General features: G+C 37.9%; 1 pseudogene; it reads right to left on the bottom strand.

Moving 5' to 3' along the window:
- Positions 1-223: 223 nt before the first annotated feature.
- Positions 224-1,217, bottom strand: LOC101594161 (annotated as a pseudogene).
- Positions 1,218-25,729: the final 24,512 nt, after the last annotated feature.

Here is a 25,729-nt window from a genome sequence, read left to right as displayed (position 1 = left end):
TTGGGGGCATTTGCTCATTTTTCATAAAGGAAATTAAAGAATGGGAGACTTCTGACATGGTGAAGGGCACAAAGGTAAACCAACCACAAGACCCCCCGCCCCACAAATAGCCAGATGTAGTACAATATTTTATAACAGAGAGCTTTTGAAAATGCTACGTGCTAACACAGGCAATATGATACACAATGGGGAGAGTGTCAGGGAAAGAGCCAAGGCCACAGGCTTAGAGCAAAAGCCTTTCAATAGACTGCTGAATGGACTGGATATTGTGCCTGAGCTGAGCGCCTTCTTTGATGGGGACAGAACAGGCAATGACAGGCCTGGAGACCACACAGGCTCAGTGTAGGACCTGCTTGGAAGAAATTCTTGTCCTCACACAGCAGTGGGAGATGCAGGATGATCTCCAAGGGCTCAGCCTCTGCTGCCATCATAATGAACTCAGAGAGACACCTGTTTGTGGTTCCTGGTCATCCTGGAGCCACAGCACCAGGGTGTCCAGGCAATGATGGAATGGGGTCTTGAGCAGCTGTGAGTGCAACAGGAAGAAACACCCAGGAGACAACTTCAGAGAACAGCTCATTTATTTGTCAGGGAAATGGGTTTATAAGCATCTTTGAAAAGAGCGGGAAGAGGTATGGGTTGGTATGTGTCATAAGGGTATTGGTTGGTTCAAAGGTCCTGCTGATGCCTAATTAGCATGTAGTGACATCATAGGTGAGTGGGAAAGGGTCACATGGTATAAGTAGTGTCAGGGAAAGGTATGGGGTATGGGTCATGGAGGGATTGGCTTGTGAAGACTGTTGGTTGATACCTCATTAACATACAGGGTCGTGCCAGTCAAGTGGCAAGAGATCACAAGCCTCTCGACAAAGTGAAACCTAAGCCTTATCAGGATGTCCAGGTGTCCCAGGCTGCAGCGAAGGAGTGGCCTCACTCCTGACAGCCTCGGGATCCAAAGTTATCTGGGTCTAGGCCAGCTGTGACCTCCTGTGTCCTGGGGTCCTTAGTCATGCCAGACAGCTGAGGCCCACTTTAACCCTCAGTGGTCTGGGGCCCTCGTCTGTGCCTGACACCTGTTCAAATCTTTGGTGGCTTCATTGGCTCCATTCTGAAACTTGTTTGTACTTACATAATTGCTGAAGGAAGTCCAGTAGTTTCTTGGTGAGGTGGGTATCTGTGAGGAGATAGGCCTTTGAACTAACATCAGCCTCTGCCATTGCTGCAGGTCACTAGCCTCGCCACCACACCAGTGTAGACTACTACCCGAATGTGCCTAAATGCCACGTGGATGAAAAGGGGCAGAAATAGCCTAGTGCTCTAATTTCTTTTTCTTTTCTTTTTGTTTGTTTGTTTCTTGGTAGGGTCTCAGTCTAGCCTAGGCTGACTTGGAATTCACTATGTTATCTCAGGGTGGCCTCGAACTCATGGCATTCCTCTAATTTCTTAATATAGTCACTTAAAGCTATACGTTTCCCTCTTAGGACTGCTTTCAGTGTGTCCTGATAGTTTTGGTATGTTGTATTCTCATTATCATTTGCTTCTATCAATTTTTTTAATTTCCTTCTTAATTTCTTCATTGAACCACTCATCATTTAGTGGTGTAGAGTTTAGTTTCCATGACTTTTGTATGCTCTATAGTTTTTCTTGCTGTTGATTTGTGGTTTAATCCCATTGTGATCAAATAGAGTGCAAGGATTTATTTCAATTTCCCTGTATTTGTTCAGATTTGCTTTTTGGAGCCAGGTGTGGTGTTGCACACCTTTAATCCCAGCTCTCAGGAGGTAGGAGGATCACTGAGTTCAAGGCCATCCTGAGACTACATAGGGAGTCCCAGGTCAGCCTGGGCTAATGTGAAACCCCACCTCATAAAACCAAAAAAAGAAAAAAAAAAAGATTTTCTTTCTGTCCTAATGTATAGTTTATTTTAAAGAACATTCCATGTGCTTCTGAAAAGACTATGTATTCTACAACATTTAGATGGAATGTTCTGTAGATATGTTAGGCCCATTTGTTCTATGACCTCATTTAATCCAGATACTTTTCTGTTTATTTTTTGCCAGGATGATCCGTCAATTGATGAGAGTGGGGTGTTGAAGTCACCTACTAAAATTGTGTTTGGTGTTATCTGTGACCTTAAGTCTAATAGTGTTTGATGAAATTGGGAGCTGCTATGTTAGGTGCATATTCAGAATTGTAATGTCCTCCTATAGGAGTGTTCCTTTAATTAATATACAGTGACCTTCTTTATCTTTCCTAACTATTGTTGGTTTGAAGTCTACCCTGTAAGATATTAGGATAGCAGCACCTGCTTATTTTCTATACCCATTTGCTTGAAATACCAGTTTCCATCCTTTCACCCTAAGATAGTGTCCGTCTTTTATGGGAAGGTGAGATTTTGGAGGCAACAAATAGAACGATCCTGTTTTTTGACCCAGTCTGCAAGCCTGTGTCTTACGGTTGGGGCATTGAGGCTATTGATATTAAGAGTTATTATTGGGGCTGGAGAGATGGCTTAGCAGTTAGGGTGCATGCCTGTCAAGCCAAAGAACCAAGGTTCAATTCCCCAGAACCCATGTAAGCCAGATGTACAAAGTGGTGCATGTGTCTGGAGTTCGTTTGTAGTGGCTGGAGACCCTGGTGCATCCAATCTGCCTCTCTATCTCTCTTTACTTCTTCTTCTCTCTCTCTCAAAGAAATAAGTGAAAATAAAATATTTTTTAAAAACTTAAAGAGTTATTATTGAAAGGTGAGCATTTATTCTTGCCATTCTTGTTTTGCAGTTCTTTTTGCTTTTCCTTTTACTCCCTTGTATTAACTATGATTTGAGTATGGCTCAATTTTTTCTGTTTCCTTATGCATGCTCTTTCCTTTCTCTTTAGGATGAAAGATACCTTCAAGTGTTTTCTGTATAGCTTATTTAGTGGAGATATATATATATATATATATATATATATATATATATATATATATATATATATATACACACACACACATACACACACACACACACACATACATATACATATATATATATTTCTTAAGCCTGTTTTTGTTGTGGAATTCTCTTATTTATTCATCAATTTGGATAGCTAACTTTGCTGGATAAAGTAATCTTGGTTGACAGGTGTTATCTTTCAGAACTTGGAATACATCATTCCAAGCCCCAAGAGATTTTAAAATTTGTGGTCAGCAAACTGCTGTTATCCTGATAGGCTTGGCTTTATATATGACTTGACTTTTCTCTCTAACTGCTTTCAATACATTTTCTTGGGTTTGTGTGCTTTGTAGTTTAATTATAATATGGCAGTGTGAGGTTCTTTCCTGATTTTGTCTGTTTGGCATTCTAAAGGCTTCCTATATCTGTACTGACATCACTTTCCCTATTTGGGGAAAATTTTCTTCTATCATTTTGTTGAAAATACCTACTATGCCTTTGGAATGAAATTCTTCTCCTTCTACTGTACCCTGAATTCGTATCTCTTCATTCTGTCCCAAATGTCTTGAAAATTCCCATTCATGCCTTTCTATTAATTTGTCTTTCTATTTGTTGGATTGTATTAGATGTGCCACCTGGTCCTATCATATAGATATTCTGTCATTCCCTTGATCCATTTTACTGGTGAGATTTTCTACAGAGTTTTCTACTTACTCGGTTTTCCTTTCCTAGTATTTCTGATTGGTATTTTTCATTGTTTCTGTTTCCTTACTCATTTCTTGTATTGACCTCCTTGTTTCATTAAGTTGGTTTCCTGTGTTCTCTTGGGATTCCTTCAGGAGTTTGTTTCCTACTTTGATTCCTTTGATTTCTTTGAGCATAGATATAATCTGTTTTTATTTTTTTTTAATCTTTGTCAGCCATTTCATCTAAATTCATCTCACTAGAGGTCATTTCTGATGGATTTTATAATTTTTGCTGTAATTATATTGTCTTGATTTGGGGGGGGGTTCTTGTATTATAATGTAGAGAGTTTTGCATCTTGAATTAATGTAATGCTTGATTTTTCTAGTTATCTGCAATATTCTTAGCCATGTAAATCTGACTTTATATCATTTCTAAGGTAGGAGTTTCAGGTGCCAGGTGTGATTCTTATATTTCTAGAGTAACAGCAGAAGTGACCCTAGGTGTTGAGTTTGTTTTCTACTCAAGTATCCTAGTAGGCTGGGTAGAGAAAATTACTGGCAAATTCTAAAATTAAACTGAACAATATACATATTAAGCCAAAACCAGTGCAGAGTATTTATGCAAGAGTGAGGACTAAAATACACATATAATTTAATAAAGTCAAAGTCCCTTAAGTTAAGTTGCTCCTTAATATTGTCAACTATGAGGCTGAGCTTTGTGGTCTGAAATGGGTTTCAGGTCAGCCTGGGGCCTTAGTGAGGCCCTGCTTCCAAAAATGACAGAAGAAAAATACAAAGGCCCTGTAATTCCAGAAATGTCAAAGCATCAATAGTCAACACCAAAATATAGCTTCTTGGATTATGGTAAAGCTGACCAAGAATACATCAAGCACATCTAACACATAACCTGCTCTGACAGGGAAAGTGAGATTAGTACTTCCAGTGTAGGCCGATGTTCCTGGCTTTGTGTAGATATGCCCTCCTACCTTTACAAATGGCTTCCAAATATCACCAGTGCTGAGGTTCCACCTTGGTTCCTCACTGTTGTGCTGTGGACTCAGGTTGTCTGGATTATTGTGTCTGGTTTTCTGATTAGCTATTCTGAATGTTGTGTGTCACTTTATGTTACCAAAAAAATCAGTATAGGTTGTGTGCACTTAAATTCCTAAAAATCTTATGAAAATATGAGTATTATAAAGAAAAACATATTATAAGTTAAAAAAATTATTGTTTTTTTAGTACTGGGTATAAAACCCAAACCCTTGGACATGTTAAACAAGTGTTCTATCACTAACATATATCCTGAGTTCCTGAGGGTTTTGCCATAAGGTCTCACTACACAGATCAGACTGGCCTGAAACTTGTTATGTAGCCCAGGCTGGCCTCAAACTCAAGATCTTCCTATCCCAGCCTCTGAACTGCTGGGATTACAGGTGTGTGACACTACATGGACTAAAATGGATAATGTTTTGGAATGAAAAATAATTGGAATTAAGTTTCCATCTTTATACATAATTGTAATTTTTGCATCAGTCTCTTTGCAAAATTTTCTTAGTATATAATATGGTAATTTCATCAGTAGCCTAGTTAAGCTGTTTTCCCTGTAATTGCTTATGGTTACAAAGTTATGATTGCTCAAAATTCTATTCTGAAGTTCTTAAGCTAATACATGCATTTTTTTCATAAGCATTTCCTGTATTCATATCAAGAATTCAAGCTTACAATTAAAATGTTAATCAATGAAGTGTCCTTTTTATATGTTTAATTAAGCTGTTTATACTCACAGTGAAAACATAATAAAGTCCTTAAACATTTCATAAGTATTAACTGATGTCACTCATGCCTGAGGAGTGGCAGCTGAGTTGACTGGGAATCTGGAAGCAGCATGGATTTCTGTCTCCCTGTCTTCTATATAAAGGTTTTGGTCTCCGTTTTTCATTTTGTTGATGGTTCTCAGGATCCGGTGTGAAGAACTGGGTCTACCTGGCCATCATTCAGTGTCACCAAACAGTTAGAAAATAAATCTTTTAGTTCAAAAGTCTTAGGCAAGGAAAATGTCTGTGAGTAATGATTGTTGGTGAACTGGGGTCTTCAGCAGTGACCATCCCAAGGCACTGGATCATGCTTAGGGCAGCAGCATTTGTGGTGGATGGAGAGGTCTGTTTATGAGGTGTGAGAAGAGAAGGTCATGTTCTGATCTAGGCCTGAACAATTGTAAACACAGCAACTTCTCAGGATATCACCACATGCAGAAGTTCATATGATGCTGAAATTAATTAATTGTGAGAAAATCATAGTAATTCTAGATGGACCCTAGATGTCAGAGAAATGGGTTATTTTCTTTTGTTTCCAGTTTATATTTATGTAAAGTAAGCAACAACATGTATGGGAACAATGTCTGTCATGTGCTTTATTTTTGGATGTCACTAGTACATAGACTCTGGTTACAGTTCAGTGATAGAGCTCTTGACCAGTGTGTGTTAAGCCCTGGGTTGAATCACATCATCAACATTTAAAAACAAAAAGAGAAAGAAAAAATGAACACTATGAGAACAAGAAATGTCTTCTTGAATGGAAGTAGGTCAATTACATGCATATTAATTAAGGGAAATTAAATTATACTAATTAGAGGAAAGAAAACTAGAAAGATTGAACATGGTAGTAAGGTTTCTAATTAATAGTAACCATACAAACTTTAAGAGACATTTTATGTTATAAAATACTTCATTTTTAGATGAAGACATCCAAGGCCAGAGAAATCTAATATCTGATATATGACTGATGATACATATTTCAGTGGTTGACAGGATGCCCCTTACTTTTGCTAATGGAATAGTATCACCTATTTTTAAAAGAAGAAAAAAAGAAAACAAGAACACCTAATGTCTTTCAGTAGTCAGAGATCTCTCTGTGAAAGTATCTCTAACATCTCTTCCCACTTACCTTTTTCTGTTTGCATTGCAGAATTAACTATGCATGCTAAAATAATAGACTTTGACTTACTGGGCCAGATTATTATTGAGTGCATTAGCACGGCCCGTCATCTCAGTATTCTGGTGGCCAAGAGAGCAGAATCACCATAGTTTCAAAGCCAGCTTGAACTACATAGTGAGTTTTAACACACACAGCCTGGGTTACAGAACCAGGACCTGTGTAAAGACAAAACAAAACAAACAAAAACCAAGCAAACACATTTTGAAAGGAGCACACACATTTCAGAATTATTTGCACATTTTCTTTAGCCTTGGAACATGTCTCTTATATACGCCCGGGTGGGTGTCACTGAGGGTTCGGTAAGAGTAGAGCTGTAACAATAGAGTATAGGACACACCTAACTAAGATGGGACTCAGGTACATGTACTTGGGTTCTAGTTCAGCTCCGAATCCTGGCTCTTGCTTTTCTCAGGTTTGTGGACATGTGCAGGGAACTCCACCTTTCTCTGCATTTGAGTTCCTTCATTTGAAAAGTTGGGATAAACCTTACTTATTTTACAAAGCTACTGGGAAATTTAATGTTTAAATTTAGGTTATTGTAAATCATCTTTTACAATGCTATCATCAAATGATTACACAAATATCCAAATAGGTCTGGTGTATAGATCAGTCTTCTAACATGCACAAAGCCCTGGTTTCAGTCCTCAGAATGATATGGAAAGTACAACATGTGAATTTTATATGTTCATTATTGATAAAATCATTGCTAAAGTGAAACATTAAAACCGACTGAGGAAATTATGATAGGTAGATGTCCTTATTTGGCTTCTATTGCATTACTATATTTGGTATGTCTTGTTGACAAATTTGAAGAATTTATTTCTAAATTCTGCATACACTTTATGAGAGTTAAATAAATTAAAATCAGAGTTGGGGCGATGGCTCAGCTGTTAAGAACACTTAGCTCATGAGCATGACCGATGTGGTGGCCCGAGTCAGGTGTCCCCTATAAACTTAGGTGTTCTGAATGCTAGGTTCCCAGCTGATGGATATTTGGGAATTAATGCCTCCTGGAGGTGGGCTTATAGGCTTTATAGCCAGTTTCCCCATGCCAGTGTTTATCACACCCTCCTGTTGCTGTGGTCCACCCACCTTATGTTGGCCAGGGGGAGATGTTCACCCTCTGCTCATGCCATCATTTTCCCCTGCCATCGTGGAGCTTTCCCTCGAGCCTGTAAGCCAAAATAAACCTCTTTTTCCCAGATGCTACTCTTGGTTGTGTGATTTCTACCAGCAATGCGAACCAGACTGCAACAACCGAGTTCTATTCCCCACCAAACAGCTGTGCGCGGCCACACACATCACCACGCTAATCCTGTGGGGAGCAGAGACACTGCTAGATCCATGGGCAGGAACAGACCTTGTCTCAAGGAAAGAAGAGGATGAGAGATGAAATGGGACATGCTATGGCTGTCCTCAGCCTCTGCATGTGCGCATGGGACACGTGGTTCCAGACATCCTACTCATATGTGCATGTGACATTTAAAAAAAATATTTTCTTTTTATTTATTTATTTGACAGAGAAAGAGGGAGAGAGAGAGAGAAAGAAAGAGAGAGGGAATGGGTGCACCAAGACCTCCATCCACTGCAAGTAAACTCCAGACACATGCACCACTTTGTGCACCTGGCTTACATGTGCCATGGGAAATCGAGCCAAGGTCCTTTGGCTTTGCAGGCAAGTGCCTTAACCACTAAGCCATCTCTCCAGCCCTTTTTAAAAATTATTTTATTTTTATTTGTTTATTTGACAGAGAGAAAGGGGAAGAAAGAGAGAGAGAAGCATGTAACATTTTAATAAAATCAGTGAACATAAATATTCACATGCAACACACAATTATTCATAACCACACTAAGAAAACAATTATTCATAACCACACTGATGGCCACTAGCATACAAAGAGCAATATTTGAGAGCCGGATGTGCACTGGGCTGTTCTAAGTACATGGCAAGGGCTGAGACACACTGTATGTGTCTCTCTGAGGAGTTCTCCAGCATTTATTATCTGGCCTGCAAGTGAGACCAGTGTGACTATAGCAGGCCTCAGGCACATTTGATTTCACATGTCTTCTCTATTTAAAAATATTAAAAATTAGGGCTGAGGATTGAGCTCAGAGGGAAAGCACACAGTTGACATGTGGGCGGCCCTGGAGTCAACACTCACTATAAAAATAAATAAAAACCATGTTTTATAACTGAATTGATGTAAAAATGAACATATTAATATTATACTAAAACATTTGACCTAGAACTTCAGTTTTGTCTTCTGATGCCCATATGCCTTTGAAAGCACTGTAGGATGCAGGTGCTGTGTCTCACTTGCAGACTAAGCAGGAGCTCTCCTACCAGACTATGGTAGATATAAGCACATGGTTTCACACGCTGTGATACTGTGTTTTAAGTGCTTAGTTTTGTTTTTTAGTAAGGGTCTCACTATGTACCTTAGGCTAGCCTCAAACTCAGGATCCTCCTGCCTCTGCCTTCTATAAAGGACTCGTTAAATGGTAACTGACGATGTCTTGAGAGTAGGAAAGCAGGGAGGGAAAGCTAGATTGCACTCAAATTTGTGTGCTTTTTTAAATATTGTAACAGCTATCTCTGTAATTCATGAATCAGTTTTTGTAAAACAGCTTCTAGTGCCAGGGAACATAAGCAGACTGTGCCTGCAGGTGGTGCCAGATCCTCAGTTCTCACAAAACACACTGTCCCTGATAAGTGCAAAACAACCACTTTGATGAGACAGCATAAACTTTGGATGCAACATGGCACTTCAGAGAATTCTTCACAAGCCTAGATGTCTACATTACAGCTGATGATTACCCACTGACCATAGCCACTTGCCTCTACAGTTCGCAATTTCCACTGTGCTAATGAGGAAATTTAGCATATGGACTTGTGAAGATTAGTGATGGACTGAATCCATCTGAGATTTAAATGTTTCTGAGTAGTATTAAGTTAAACAGAAAACATATTGTCCCTGTATGCTGTGAATGTGGACAAGGTGAACAATTAAAACAGCTGGTACTTTCAGGCATCTAAGATTAAACTGTCTAATGTCATTGAAAAATAATCCTGAGTACAATTGTTATCATATAAATCATACCCTAACAAAATATATTTTGTGAAGGATAACAATTTCTTTATTTTTTTATTTTTGAAGTTTTTAAAAAATATTTTTATTTGAGAGATGGAGGAAATAGTGTGTGTATTAGACCCTCTAGACACTTCAAATGAATTCCAGACACATGTGCTACTTTATACATCTGGCTTTATATGGGTACTGGGAAATTGAACCTGGGTCCTTAGGCTTTGCAGTTAAGTAACTTAATGGCTGAACCATCTCTACAGAAATATTTATTTATATTTATTGGAGAGAGATAGAGATAAGGGGGCAGTGGAAATGGATATTCCAGGGTTTCCAACCACTGCAAATGAACTCCAGGCACACGCTTTACTTTGTGCATCAGGCTTTATGTGGGTACTGGGACTGGAACCTGGGTCATCAGACTTGGCAAGCAAGCACCTTTAATCACTGAGCCATCTCTCCAGCTTGATAATAATTTCTTGAAAGTGCTCCTTCTCCACACTACAATTTTATTTTTTTCATTTATTTACTTATTTAAAATATTCTTATTTATTTATTTGACAGAGAGAGAGAAAGAATGGGCATTTAACTGCTAAGCCAACTCTCCAGCCCTGTTCATTTATTTTTGAGGCAAGATTTTGATATGTAGTCCAGGCTGTCCTCAAAAACTCAAGGTGATCCTGTTTCCTCAGTTCCCACATGCTGTGATTAAAGGAGGGCACCACTATGCCTAGGCTTTGTTACTATAATTTTGTTTAAAATAGGTAGTTCTTTCCCAGCTATCTGTACATAATATCTAGACAGACTTTGACTTGAGACCTTAGAAGTTTAAGAAATAATTAGAACTATGGATATTGACATAGCCAGAGTTGTTCCAGTTTATTGTCCATGCATTTTCAGTGCTGGGGATGAAACTCAGAGTGTAATGTATGGCAGACAATCTCCCTACCACTGAGCTGCTCCTCCAGCCTTATTTTCCAATTCAAGTGATGATGTAGATAAAATATATGGAGAGACGTTCTTTTATCAAGCATTGATCTTTCCTACTGTAGAACCAGTGATACTTCTTGAATGTAGCCACGAGCTAATGAATTGTCTTGCTTGGTTTCTTCTCTCAGGAGCTCCACGTCTTCTTCTCCTTCCCAGGCTTCAGGTCCTCCCAGTTGAGATGCTGTTCTCTTGGCCAATAGTCTTGATTGTTATTATGAGACAATTCTGAGGGAGTACTTATCCCGTACCTCAAAGTTAGGTTATTATGGACCAGAAACTGTAAATTGATTTCTGAAGAAGGTTTTGGTGCAGCCTCTTGGTTGGCATAGTGGATGGAGAGCGAGTGCGTGATAGTTCATCCCTAATCGGCCTGCTTTTTGCCCTGTCAAACCCCCTGCTGGCACAGTGTCTCTGACGACTGCCATATCCTGAGAACTATAGAAGTGGATAGAAACGTTCTGAACCTCTTCTTCAGATAATAGTCAATTATTCCTTTGAATTTCACCTGAAATGTATCTCCCCATACTGTAGACTCAATGCAATAAAAAGAAAAATTACAACACAACCTGCAGCTTTGCAGATGGAATGGATACTGCTAATGAATTCACTTTGTGACACTTCATTTCCAATAGTGAATAACCTACCCAGAAAATTTGAAGGTGACTAGTGGAAGGCAGAACAATGCCAGGAAGAAACAGAGCTTAAGAAATGAGGAGCTTTCAGAGAAAGTGACTCACATGAATCACACAAATATTTTGAAAAACAAAAAGGTTGCACTTTAATTTCCTCCCTGTGAAATAAAAGTCAGTGTTGGAGATGGAAGTTTGCACTGTCAGAACATGACCCTAAATGGCTCCTTTTGAGGTTGCTATTCAGCTGTGTGTCAGACCAAGTGATTTTTTCCCCCCCTAGGGCCACGTGGTTGCATGAAAAGAAGCAAGGGATGAGAATGAGGGATGTGCAATATGTTTCAGAAATCTTCTAATCTTAGGTTTGAAAAGACCAAAAAAAAAAAAAACAACTTCAATAACAGAACAGAGTCCATAGGAGTCCCTGCCAGCACTGCTTGAATGAACCAGTCAACAACCACTGTTAAACAGCTATGTGAATTTCCCATTTCCATTTGTTTTGAACACCTTTGTTGTTTTCCAAAAGAATAAATATTAAATTTTTACCCAAATGTGACAATCTTTCCTTAACTGTGAACATAGGCAGCTTTTAGTTCCTCCAGTCCCTTAGCCTAGTACCAGTGAGACAGCTTTGTATAAAGTGGCTCACTTCCTCCCCCAGGGAGTACTTAACAGGACAAGTGTACTTGGGAAAAAAACAAAACAAAACAAAACATGAATAACCAGTTTGTGACTTCCCACAGAAGACTCTGTCTGAAAATATACATAGGAGATTCTCACTAATTAAGCCCCAAGTTCTTTTTAAAAGCCACATTGTGATTAATTAAAATGATTGTTACTCATTATTTTAAAAAATCAAGTAGATTTTTTTATTATGTGTTTAAGACTGCCAGAGAAAATAAGCACACTTAAACTAACGTGTTATAGTTTTCATGCAGAAATAGATAAAACAAGATAAAAAATGCCATTATTAAGCTGTTCTTTTGAGTTGAAAATGTCATTGGGTTATAAATCCTTTAGGTAATATTTAATAATAGTTAAATTAACAAATGAAAATTAAGTTCAAATGAGTAACCTTTCACAGTGGATTAATTAGTAAGAGTTATCACATCCACTTTGGGTGCTATAAACTAGGAACTATCAGTGGAAATTTTGAGAAGTATGAACATTTAGGGAATAAATCAAACTTAAACATATGCTAGGCCCTAGGTTCAATCCTCAGTATAAAGGAAGGCAGGAAGGAAGAAGGGCAGGAAGGAAAGAAGAAAGATAAAAAGGCTGAAAGAATGTAACTCAATACTACTTATTGAGTGCTTGCCGATTATGAATAAGGTCTTGGGTGTTATCACCAGCACCACAAAATAAATAAATAAACAAATAATTTAAACACTTTTAAGTATTAATCTTAATTAGCATATCAATTCCATTTTCCACAATATTTATCTCATCAGTTTTCAATATTAAAATTAAAATCTAGGGCTGGAGAGATGGATTAGCACTTAAAGACACTTGTTTGCAAAGCCTGCCAGCTTGAATTTGATGCTCCGGTACCCACATAAAGCCAGATACAAGGGCTGAAGAGATGGCTTAGCAGTTAAACTCTTGCCTCTGAGGCCTAAGGACCCTGGTTCGAGGCTCGATTCTCCAGGACCCACGTTAGCCAGATGCACAAGGGGGTGCACGCATCTGGAGTTTGTTTGCAGTGGCTGGAGGCCCTGGTGCACCCATTCTCTCTCTCTCTCTACCTGCCTCTTTCTCTCTCTGCCGCTCTCAAATAAATAAATAAAAATGAACAAAAAAGTTTTTTTAAAAAGCCAGATACAAAAATTGTGCTGGGCTGGAGGGATGGCTTAGCAGTTAAGGCATTTTCCTGCAAAGCCAAAGGACCCAGGTTCTACTCCCCAGGACTCACGTTAGCCAGATGCACAAGGGTGTGCAAGTATATAGAGTTTGTTTGCAGTGGCTAGAAATCTTGGCATGCCCATTCTCTCTCTTTCTCTCTCTCTCTCTCCTTCTTCCTCTGTCAAATAAATAAATAAAAATAAAAATATTTTTTTAAAAATGTGGTTCGAGTGTCTGGAGTTCTTCTCCAGTGGCAGAAAGCCCTGGTGTACCTATCCTCTCTTTCTTTGTCTGCTTCTTTCTTCCTTCCTTCCCTCCTTCCCTCCTTCCTTCCTTTCTTTCTTCCTTCCTTTCTTTCTTTCTTTCTTTCTTTCTTTCTTTCTTTCTTTCTTTCTTCTTTCTCTCTCTCTCTCTTTCTGCTTCTTTCTCTTTCTCTCAAATGAATAAAAGATAAAATAATCTACCAAGTAATACTATTATTAAAATGATAATATAGGGCTGGAGAGATGGCTTAGCAGTTAAGGTGCTGACCTGCAAAGCCTAAGGACTTATTTTTTACTCTCCAGGTCCCATGTAAGTCAGATGCTCAGTGACACAAGCACACAATGTTGCACATATGCACAAGGGGGCACACACACCTGGAGTTTGATTGCAATGGCTGGAGGCCTTGGAATGTCAATTCTCCCTCTCCTTCTCTCTCTCCATTCCTCTCTCTCTCTCTTGCATAAAAAAACCCAGCCTGTTGGACTTACCTCAAAAAAATGATAATATTTACATACAAAATAAAAATCAATCACTAAATATTTTCAGTAGCCATCAACTGGAAAATAGTTCAATGATTATATATCCAGCTATGTAATATACATATATGGGTATGCATAAATATGTATGCATATAACACACATACACACACACACACACACACACACACACATATATATATAAAATCTCCAATAAAACACGGATTAATTTTAAAATATATTCTAGATCATATAAAGAAGGCTTTGTTATATTAGAAAAATGTGTGAAAGAAAATTTCCAGACAACAATGAAAACACATTCCAATTTTGAAATGCATGTGTTAAGACAGTTGTGCCACACATCTCTGAGCCTAGCATATTAGGAATCCAATGTCATCCTCGCTAGTATGGAACATTTGAGACTAGCCTAGACTACATGAAGAATTACATTGGTTTACATATATGTGATTGTAAAAAAGTTTTTATTCATATAAAATGTCTAAAATGACTTAAAACTAGGTGGCTTGAGAGGGTAGGATGGGAGATGATAGATGATGGAGGGTTCTTTTACTTATACTTTACGGTTACCTGTATTGCTGACATTTTATGGTAAGTGTTGGTGGCAACACTGACCCACTTTCTCCTTCACAACCCCACTCTCTATCATATCCCCTCCCTTTCTCATTAGTCCCCCCCCTTTTTTGATGTCATTGTCTTTTTCTCCTTTGATGAGGATCTTGGGAAGGTATTGCTAGGCACTGTGAGGTCATGGATATCAAGGCCAATTTCTGTGTGTGGTGGGGCTCAAACTGAGGGGATTGTTCAGTGCAGACAGGAAATTTAACATGAGCTACGTCTCTAGCTTTACACTACTATATGGATTTGCTTTTCATTTTTCCTTTTACAGGATGTCCAATTAGCCTTAAGCAGTGCAGCTTTCTGCAAATACAAATTTAGAGACCTTCTGAATAAAATGGGTTGTAAAGCAAGAGCCATAGCATTCTTTTCCTAAGATAAATAATAAGAAATTAATAAAATTTGATGTTGGGTATAAAATTTTAGTTGTGATATAATAATTAAGCTGTTTCCAGTGTCAAAGATTTTGCTACAATTACAAATGTGCTATCTTAACACTGGAAACTGTTGTATTTAAATTAAGTCAAATGGAGGCTGGAGAGATGGCTCAATGGTTAAGACACTTGCCTGCAGAATCGAAGGACATGGGTTCGATTCCCCCAGTACACACATAAAGCAAGATGCACAGGGTAGTATATGCAACTGGAGTTCATTGGCAGCTGTGGGAGGCCCTGGCAATTTGCTTGAAAATGGATTCCAATTTCTTTCTCTCTTTCTCTCTCTGTGTCTCCCCTTGCAAATAATTAAATAATTAAAATAAAACAAGAAATAAATTAAGTAAAATGGTTTTCAGTCTCATAAGTGATCACTAGATTAAAATTAACTGCTCTGAATTATCATATGAGGCTAAAATGACGAGTTAATCAGTCATAGACTAATATTTTAGCTTGAGTAACATTGCTAAACTTTATTTCTGGTAACATCAGAGAAGAAGGCGGGTAGAAGAGAAATAGACAGTATGACATACCAAAATTACACTTTTTTCATTTGCATTAGTTTTAGTATTTACAGGTAACATTTATGGCAAAGAGTTGATTTTATAGTTGAATAATTCAAGGAGCAGCTGATTGCTACATAAATTTGTGGTTATAAATACATCATGAATACTATTTTATTTTTTTAAATTTTTTATTGATAATGTCTGTACTTACAGACATGAAACCATGATAATTCCCTCCCCTGACCCACTTTCTCCTTCACAACTCCACTCTCTATCATATCCCCTCCCTTTCTCATTAGTCCCCCCCCCTTTTTTTGATGTCATTGTCTTTTTCTCCTTTGATGAGGATCTTGGGAAGGTATTGCTAGGCACTGTGAGGTCATGGATATCAAGGCCAATTTCTGTCCAGAGAGTTTCATGTAAAGAGTGGTACCCTTCCTTTGGCTCTTACATTTTTTCCACCACCTCTTTTTCAATGGACCCTGAACCTTGGAAGGTGTGAGATGTTTCACTGTTGGTCACTCCTCCATCCCTTCTTCTCAGCACTATGTTGCCTTTTGGGTCATCTCAGTGGTCATCACCATCTGAAAAGAGAAGGTCCTCTGACCAGAAGTGAGAGTAGCATTAATATATGAATATGAAAATTAAGTGTAGTGCTTTCAGAGCAATTTGGTAAGAGTAATATATGCATTTATCCAGACAAGAGCAGGCTTTATACACTGAAGGCTCATGACCTCCCCTGCCATAGGCTTTTGATTAGTTTTCAGTACCAGGCAAGTATTCCCTCCCATAGAGTGGGCCTTCAGTCCAATTAGAGAGCAGTTGGTTTCTCCCAGAGCAAACATGCCACTGTTGCACTCGTTCAGTCATTTGGCCTGTCTGGCCAAACTTGAGGCTTCCATTGTCCACTGCTTTCACCACTGATGACTTCTGTCTTCCATAGGGCTGCATGCAGTACAGCCTTTTCCAGTTTTCAGTTGGCTGCACTACAGGAAGAAGGTTTTCTGCTCAGCCCCAACTTGATTTCTCAGCGATGCTCAGGCACATGAAGTCTTCAGCAATAGGGTCTTAACCATCTCTTTCTCATGGGGAGCCAAGAGCTTTGGCAATCGTCTATAATGTTTTGGAGACAACAGGGATCTCCCTAGCCAACAACTCAATGGAAGGTATCTGTGGTGGTTTGATTCAGGTGCTCCCCATAAACAGGTGTTCTGAATGCTAGGTATTCAGGTGATAGAGATTTGGGAATTAATGCCTCCTGGAGGAAGTGTATTGTTAGGGTGGGCTTATGCGTGTTATAGACAGTTTCTCCATGCCAATGTTTGGCACATTCTCCTGTTGCTATCGTCCACCTTATGTTGGCCAGGGGGTGATGTCAACCCTCTGCTCATGCTTTCGTTTTCCCCTGCCATTGTGGATCTTCCCCATGAGCCTGTAAGCTAAAATAAACCTCTTTTCACAGAAGCTGCTGTTCGTTGGGTTGTTTCTACCAGCAATGAGAGCCTCCTGTATGCAACAGTATCCCACCCCAGGCACTGAAATTTTTCTGGTAACAATCTATGGCTTCTGGATGTGCCATTATTTAAGAAAGTAGATTTTCATATGGCTTATTCAGATTATCTTGAATTTTGATTGACCCTCGCCCCCCACCTTTCTTTTATACACTCTCTTCCCCTGACCTTGCTTAGGCCTTTCGCCTCCCTGTAATCTGTTCTACTTACATATATATAATACCATCCTCTTAAGACCTTCCTCCTCTCTCCCTTATACGCTTTTTCTTTCTAGCTTATGGGACTTTGCTACTGATTTTTGGTTCACGATCACACAGAAGTCTATATATTTGCAGCTAGGATCCACATATAAGAGAGAACATGTGACATTTGGCTTTCTTGGCCTGGGTTACCTCACTTAGTATAATCTTTTCCAGATGCATACATTTCCCTGCAAATTTAATTTTTCTTTACTGCTGAATAGAACTCCATTGTGTAGATGTACCACATCTTTATTATCTATTCATCTGTGGATGGACATCTAGGCTGATTCCATTTCCTAACTATTGTGAATAGAGCAGCAATAAACATGGTAGTAAGAAGAGTCATTAGGATATATATGTAGGAGTGCTATATCTGGATCATATGGCAAATCTATTTTTAGCTGTCTCAAGAACCTCCAAACTGATTTCCACAATGGCTGTACAAGATTACATTCCTACCAACAGTGCAGAAGGGTTCCCCTTTTACCACATCCTTGCCAACATTTATTGTCATTTGTTTTCTTGATGGTATCCATTCTGATGGGAGAGAGATGGAATCTTAAAGTAGTTTAAATTTGCGTTTGCCTGATGGCTAAAGAAGTAGGACAATTTTTTAGATGTTTATATGCGATCTGTATTTCTTCTGGTGAGAACTCTCTATTTACTTCCATAGTCCATTTTTTGATTAGGTTGTTTGATTTCTTATTGTTCTGTTTTTTTTTTTTTTGAGTTCTTTGTATATTCTGGATATTAATCCTCTGTCAGATGTGTAGCTGGCAAAGATTTTCTCCCATTCTGTTGTTGTCTCTTTGCTCTATTCACAGTGTCCTTTGCTGTATGAAAGCTTTGTAATTTCATGAGATCCCAGAAGTTGATTAGTGGTTTTATTTTCTGAGCAACTGGGGTTATATTCAGAAACTCATTGCCAATGCAAATATGTTGAAGGGTTTCCCCTGCCTTTTCCTCTACACATTTCAGGGTTTCAGATCTAATATTAAGGTCTCTGATCCATTTAGATTTGATTCTTGTGCATGGGGAAAGACAAGGATCTATTTTTATCTTTCCACATATACATATCTAGTTTTCCTAGCACCACTTGTTGAAAAGGCTGTCTTTTCTCCCATGAATATTTTTGGCATGTTTTCCAAAAATCAGATGGCTGTAGCTGCCTGGATTAACATCTGGGCCTTATTCTGTTCTATTGATCTACATGTCTGTCTTTGTGCCAATATCATGCTGTTTTTGTTACTATGGCTTTATAATATATCTTAAAATCAGGTATCATGATGCCACCAGCCTTATTTTTGTTGCTCAAAATCGTTTGGGCTATTTGAGGTTTTTTTGTACTTCCAAATGGATTTTAGGATAGTCTTTTTTTTCTACTCCTGTGAAGAATGCCATTGGGATTTTAATGGGGATTGCATAAATGTGTATATTGCTTTTGGTAAGAATGACATTTCACAATATTGATTCTTCCAATCCAAGAATGGATGTCTATCCATTTCCTTGTATCTTCTGCAATTTCTCATTTGAGTGTTTTAAAGTTCTCATTGTAGAGCTCCTTCACTTCCTTAGTTAAGTTTATTCCAAGGTACTTTATTTTTTCAAGGCAATTGTAAATGTGAGAGATTCCCTGATTTCATTCTCTGCATGCTTGTTGTTAATATATAGGGTAGCTACTGATTTCTATGTATTTATTTTGTATATTGCTATGGTGCTAAAAATGTTTATCAGCTCTAATAGTTTGCTGGTAGAATTTCTAGGGTCTTTTATGTATAGAATCATATCATCTGCAAATAGTGATAAGTTGATCTCTCCTTTCCAATTTGTATACCTTTTATGAGTGTCTCTTGTCTTACTGCTATAGCTAAGACCTCTAGCACTGTATTAAATAAAAGAGGGGACAGTGAACACCCTTGTTTTGTTCCTGAATTTAGTATTCTGTTGGCTGTAGGTTTGTTATAAATAGCTTTTATTATGTTGAGATATTTTCCTTCTATTCCCAGTTTCTGTTATACTTTTACCTTGAAAGGATATTTGATTTTGTCAAATGCCTTTTCAGCATCTGTTGAGAGGATCTTGTGATTTTTGTCCTTCAGACCATTTATATGATGTATTACATTTATTGATTTGTATATGTTGAACCATCCCTGCATGCCTGATATAAAGCCAACTTGGTCTGGGAGAATAATCTTTTTGATATATTCTTATAATCTGTTTACCAATATTTTGTTAATAATTTTTGCATCTATGTTCATGAGGAAGATTGGTCTGTACTTTTTCTTTTTTGTTCTCTCTTTGTCTGTTTTTGATATGAGGGTGATATTGGCTTCATAGAAGGAATTTGGTAGAATTCCTTCCTTTTCTATTTTAAGGAAAAGTTTGAGAAGCATAGGAGTTAGTTCTTCTATGAAAGGTTGATAAAATTTGGCAGTGAATCTATCTGAGTGTGAATAATCTTTTTGATATATTCTTGTATTCTGTTTACCAATAAATTTTTTGTTCAGAATTTTTTCATCTATGTTCATGAGGGAGATTGATCTGTACTTTTTCTTTCTTTCTTTCTTTTTTTTTTTTTTTTTTCGTTCAGTCTTTGCCTGGTTTTGGTATGAGGGTGCTGCTATCTTCATAGAAGGAGATAGGTAGAATTCCTTTCTTTTCTATCTTATGGAAAGGATTGAGAAGCATTAGTGTTAGTTTTTCCATGAAGATCTTGTAAAATTCTCCAATGAATATATCTGGGCCTGGACATTTTTTAGTTGGGAGACTTTTTATAACTGCTTGGATCTCTGTACTTGTTATAGGTCTATTTAATTAGTTTATATCATCTTGATATAATTTTGGTAGGTCATATGAATCAAGGAAATTATTTCCTTCAGATTTTCAAATTTAGAGGCATATACATTCTTAAAATATGTCCTTATAATTGTCTGAATTTCTTTGTTATCTGTTGTACTGGTGCCTTTTTCATCTCTTATTTTATTAATTTTTGTCTCTTCTCTCTTTCTTCTGGTCAAATTTGCTGAGGGTTTATCAATATTTTTTATCATTTCAAGGAACCAACTCTTTGTTTCATTACTTTATTGAATTATTTTTTGGTTTCTATTTCATTAGCTTATGCCTTGATCTTGATGATTTCTTCTCATCTAATGATTATTTGTTGGCCTTGTTCTTCTTTTTCCAAGGCCCTAAGGTGAAGCATTAAAGTGTTTATTTGTGACCTCTCTAATTTCCTAATATAGGCACTTAGAGCTATAAATTTCCCTTTTAAGACTGCATTCATTGTGACCCAAAGGTTTGGTATATTGTATTATCATCATCATTTGATTCTATGAATTTATTGGTTTCTTTTTGACTACTTTAATAACCCATTGATCATTCAATAGTGTACTGTTTAGTCTCCATGAATTTCTGTATGCTCTGTAGCATTTCTTCTTGCAGATTTGCAGTTTAATCCTATTGTGGTCAGATAGAGTACAAGGGATTATTTCAATTTTCCTATATTTGAGATTTGCTTTTCATCTTAATATATGGTCTATTTTAGTGAAGGTTCCATATGCTGATGAGAAAAATGTATATTCTGCAGCCTTTGAAAAGAATGTTCTATAGATATCTCTTAGGTCCACTTGTTCTGTGTCATCATTTAATTCAGATGTCTCTCTATTTGTTTTTGCTGGGATGACCTGTCAATTGATGAGAGTGGGGTATTAAAGTCTCCCACTACAATTGCATTTGATGTTATCTGTGTCCTTAAGTCTAATAGTGTTTGTTGATGAAACTGGGAGCCCCCATATTAGGTGTATATATGTTTAGGATTGTAATGTCCTCCAGCTGGAGTGTTCCTTTAATCAGTATAAAATGACCTTCTTTATCTTTCCTCACTAATGTTGGTTTGAAGTCTAAACCATCAGATATTAGGATAGCAATCCCTGCTTGTTTCCTAGGCTTGTTAGCTTGAAATACCATTTTCCAACCTTTCACCCTAAGGCAGTGTCTATCTTTCATTGAGTGATGAGTTTCGGGGAGGCAAAAAATGACAGGATCCTGCCTTGTAATCCAGTCTGCAAACCTGGGTCTTTTGGATAGTGCATTGAGGCCATTTATATTAAGAGAGATTAGTGAAAGGTATGCATGTATTCTTGCCATTCTTCTTATTTTGTAGTGTTTCCTGTTTTCCTTTTAGTCATTTGTTTTAGCTGTTATTTGAATGTGGTTTATTTTTTTCATATTTCCTCCTATGTGTGTTTTGCTTTCTCTTCAGCATTAAGCATTCCTTCAAGCAGTTTCTGTAGAGCTGGTATAGTTGTCATGAATTCCTTTGGCCTGTTTTTGTTGTGGAATGTCCTTATTTCTCCATTAACTTGGATGGATAGCTTTGCAGGGCAAAATAATCTTGGTCGACAGTTGTTATCTTTCAGAACTTGGAAAACATCATTCCAATCCCTTCTGGTTTTTAAAGTTTGTGTTGAGTAATCTACAGTTATTCTGATGGGTGTGCCTTTGTAGGTGACTTGCTTCTTCTCTAACTGCTTTCAATATATTTTCTTTTGTTTGTGTGTTTAGTAATTTAATTATAACATGGCGAGGAGAGGTTCTTTCAAGATTTTGTGTTTTTGTGTTCTAAAAGCTTCTTGTTTTTGCATTGGCATTTCTTTCCCAATTTGGCGAACATTTTCTTCTATAATTTTGTTGAAAATACCAACTAAGCCTCTGGATTGAAATTCTTCTCCTTCTGTTACACCCTCAATTCTTATGTTTAATCTTTTCATAGTGTCCTGGTATATTGAAATTCCCATTCATACCTTGGTATTACCTTGTCTTTCTCTTTGCTGGACTGTATTAGATCTGCCACCTGGTCTTCTAGTTTGAATATTCTGTTCTTTCCTTCATCCATTGTATTAGAGAAACTTTCCACAGATTTTTTTTTTTTAATTTCATTAACAATATGCTTTAGTGCTAGGAGTTCAGCCTGGTTTTTCTTCAGTATTTCTATTTTCTTACTCATGTCTTGTAATGACCACTTTATTTCATTAAGCTGGTTTCCTGTGTTCTCTTTCAGAAGTTTGTTTTCTTCTTTATTTCCTTTGTTTTCTTCTTTGATTCCCTTCATTCTTCTCTGAGCATAGATACCATCATTTTCTTGAAATCTTTGTCAGGCATTTCATTTAAAACAGTCTTACTGGTTATCATTTCTGTTGGATTTATAGTTTTTAGTGTGACTGTATTGTCTTGATTCTTTGATTTTTTTTTTTTTTTTTGGTATCATATTGTAGTGACTTCCGCATCCTGAATTGATTTGATGCTTGGGTTTCCTACTTATCTGTAGTGTTCTCAGACATGACAATCCACCTCTGTAAACCTTCAGGACATGAGTTTAATTTGCCAGGTGTAGCTCTTGTCCCTCAGTCAAGCCACAGAAGTAGTCCTAGGTGTTGACTTTGCTTGCTAAGCAAGTGTTCTAGTGGTCTGGGTAGAATAATTTACTGGCAGATTCTACACTTCAACTGAGTAACACACACAATCAATAAAAACCAGCACAAAGTATGTAATTGTGGGGATTAAAACAAACAGATAGTCATATAAAACCAAAATCTCTAAGGGTTTGTTGTTCTACACCCTTAATCTTGTCAGTGGAGAGTTAGAGACTTCTGTTCTGAATTGGGTTCCAGGTCAACCTAGATCTGGATCAGACCCTGCCCTCAATTATGAGAGAAGCAAAGAGCAAAGGCCCTATGTATATGAAAGCACTAATGGCAACAATATTCAACCCCCAAATACAGATTATTTGAAAATGGTAAAGCCAACCAAGAATATATACCCCATAACCTTTCCTGACAAGGAAAGAGAGATTAATTTTTGCTGTGCAGGCCTGTGTACCTGTTTGTTTTTGTTTTGTGTCTACCTCATTTTGAGGTGGCTTCCAATCTCACCAGTGCTGAGTGCCTGCCTCGATCCCTCCATGTTGTGCTGTGCAGCTGTATCTCAGATCAGCTCTGCTGGCTGCACTGCAACTGGAGGCTGAATGCTGGAGGTTCATGGTTTTGATGGTGGGGATGGGAGAGTTCAGACTTCTGGAGTTACTCGCACTTTCAGTAGCTCTTTAGTTGATCTCAGCTGTCTTTCCTTCAGATTTCTTAATTTTGCAAGAAGGGTTATAGAGTTGAAAAATCTGCTGCTTGGTTTCTGCTGCTGCCTGGCATGCCTTGCATACCTGGCAGGCCTATGCTGGGCAGTCATGTGGACCATGGGCCATGAATGCCTCAGTGGGACTTTGGCCATTTTCCTCCTTTTTGCTGGATCCTGGTCTCTCTCACCTTCTCAGCTGTGTCTAAGAATAACCTATACTCCTTCACTTTTCAGAAGAAGAGTGTATTTTGCTGGAGTTTTGCTTAAATCTCTCCTAAGGATGGTTTGGTGTGGCACCTATGCCACCATCTTACCCGGAACCCTCATGTGTTTTCTTGATGGTAGCCATTCTGACAGGAGAGCAATGGAATCTCAAGGTAGTTTTAACTTGCATTTCTCTGATGGATAAGGATATAGAACACTTTTTTAGATGCTTGTATGCCATCTGTGTTTCTTCCTTTGAGAACTCTATATTTAGTCCTATAGTCCATTTTTAAATTTTTTTCTTTATTATTTATGTACATACTCAGTGTGTAAATAGCCATCTTGTACCATCATTAGCCTCCTCCCTGTCCTCCCCCCTCTGAAGGGACCCTCCTCATTGAGGATTGGGGTTTGTGCATTGTGGTGGTAACCATTGATTATGGGGAATGTCTCTGTGTATAATGTCCCAACTTGTGGCTCTAACAATCTTTCTTACACTCTTGTGAATTTCCCTAAGCCATGTTCAGTTCATTTTGGGTCTACTTCAGTGATCAGTTTTTGAGAGCCTCTCTGTCTCTGGATAACTGGTTTGGTAGGAGTTGAGTATTCTCTGTGTCTATCCCCTTTACCCTTGTGCTGGTAGAAGGTTCACCAAGAAAGCAGCACTCTTGCTCATTTCCCCATTTACTCTATGGTTTCAGTTGGGGACCTGGTGTAGTGTGATGGGCTGATTTTCTCCTCAGGATCTGCATCCATCTGAGAAAGAGGAGCAGATTCTCCAATGGAGAGTGAAGTCACACCATAGTCCATTTTTTACTTGGATTGTTTGATTTTTTATTGTTTTGTTTTTGAGTTCTTCGTATATTCTGGATATTAATCCTTTGTCAGATGTATAGCTAGCAAAGATTTTCTCCCATTCTGAAGGTTGTCTTTTCTCTATTCACAGTGTCATTTGCTGTACAAAAGCTTTGTAATTCATGAGATCCCAGTGGTTTTATTTCCTTAGTAATGGGGTTATATTCAGAAAGTCATTGCCTATGCCAATATGTTGAAGGGTTTCCACTACCTTTTAAATTCCCTGGTCTACCTGGACTTGATTCTTGTGCATGGAGAAAGACAAGGATCTATTTTCATCCTTCTACATAAAGATATCCAATTTTCCCAGCACCACTTGTTGAAGAGGCTGTCTTTTCTCAAATTAATTTTTTTTGGCATTTTTGTCAAAAATTAGATGGCTGTAGCTGCCTGGATTAACATCTGGATTCACTATTCTTTTCCACTGATCTACATGTCTGTCTTTGTGCCAGTAACATGTTACGTTTATTACTATGGCTTTGTAATATAGCTTAAAGTCAGGTATGGTAATACCACCAGCCTTATTTTTGTTGCTCAAAATTGTTTTTGGCTATTCAAGGTTTTTGTGCATCCAAATGCATTTTAGAATTCTTTTCTATTTCTGTGAAGAATGCTATTGGAATTTTAGCAGGGATTGAATTAAATGTGTATATTGTTTTTGGTAAGATGGACAGTTTCACAATATTGACTCTTTCAATCCAAGAACATGGGATATCTTTCTATTTCCTATTGTCTTCAGCAATTTCTTGCTAGAGTGTTTTAACATTCTAGTTGTAGAGATCCTTCACTTCCTTGGTTAAGTTTATCCCAAGGTACTTTATTTATCTTTTTTTTTTTTTTGAGGCAATTGTGAATGGGAGAGATTCCCTGATTTTATCCCCCACATGTTTGTTGTTAGTATATAGGAAAACTACTGAATCCTATGTGTTTATTTTGTATCCTGCTATGCTGCTAAAAGTGTTTATCAGCTGTAACATTTTGCTGGTAGAGTCTTTAGTGTCCTTTATGTACAGAATCATGTAATCTGCAAATAATTATAATTTGAACTCCTCCTTTCCAATTTATATCCCCCCCCCTTTTTTTTTTGGTTTTTCGAGGTAGGGTCTCACTCTAGCTCAGGCTAACCTGGAATTCACTATGTACTCTCAGGGTGGGCTCGAGCTCATAGCGATCCTCCTACCTCTGCCTCCCGAGTGCTGGGTTTAAAGGTGTGCGCCACCTAGCCTGGCAATTTGTATCCCTTTTATGAGTGTCTCTTGCCTTATTGCAATAGCTAAGACTTCCACTACTATACTTCATAAAAGAGGGAACAATGG

Source organism: Jaculus jaculus, chromosome 10 (assembly GCF_020740685.1).
Source record: "Jaculus jaculus isolate mJacJac1 chromosome 10, mJacJac1.mat.Y.cur, whole genome shotgun sequence".
NCBI lineage: Eukaryota > Metazoa > Chordata > Mammalia > Rodentia > Dipodidae > Jaculus > Jaculus jaculus.
Note: the sequence above shows the minus strand (reverse complement) of the source record. Positions and strands in the feature narration are given on the sequence as shown.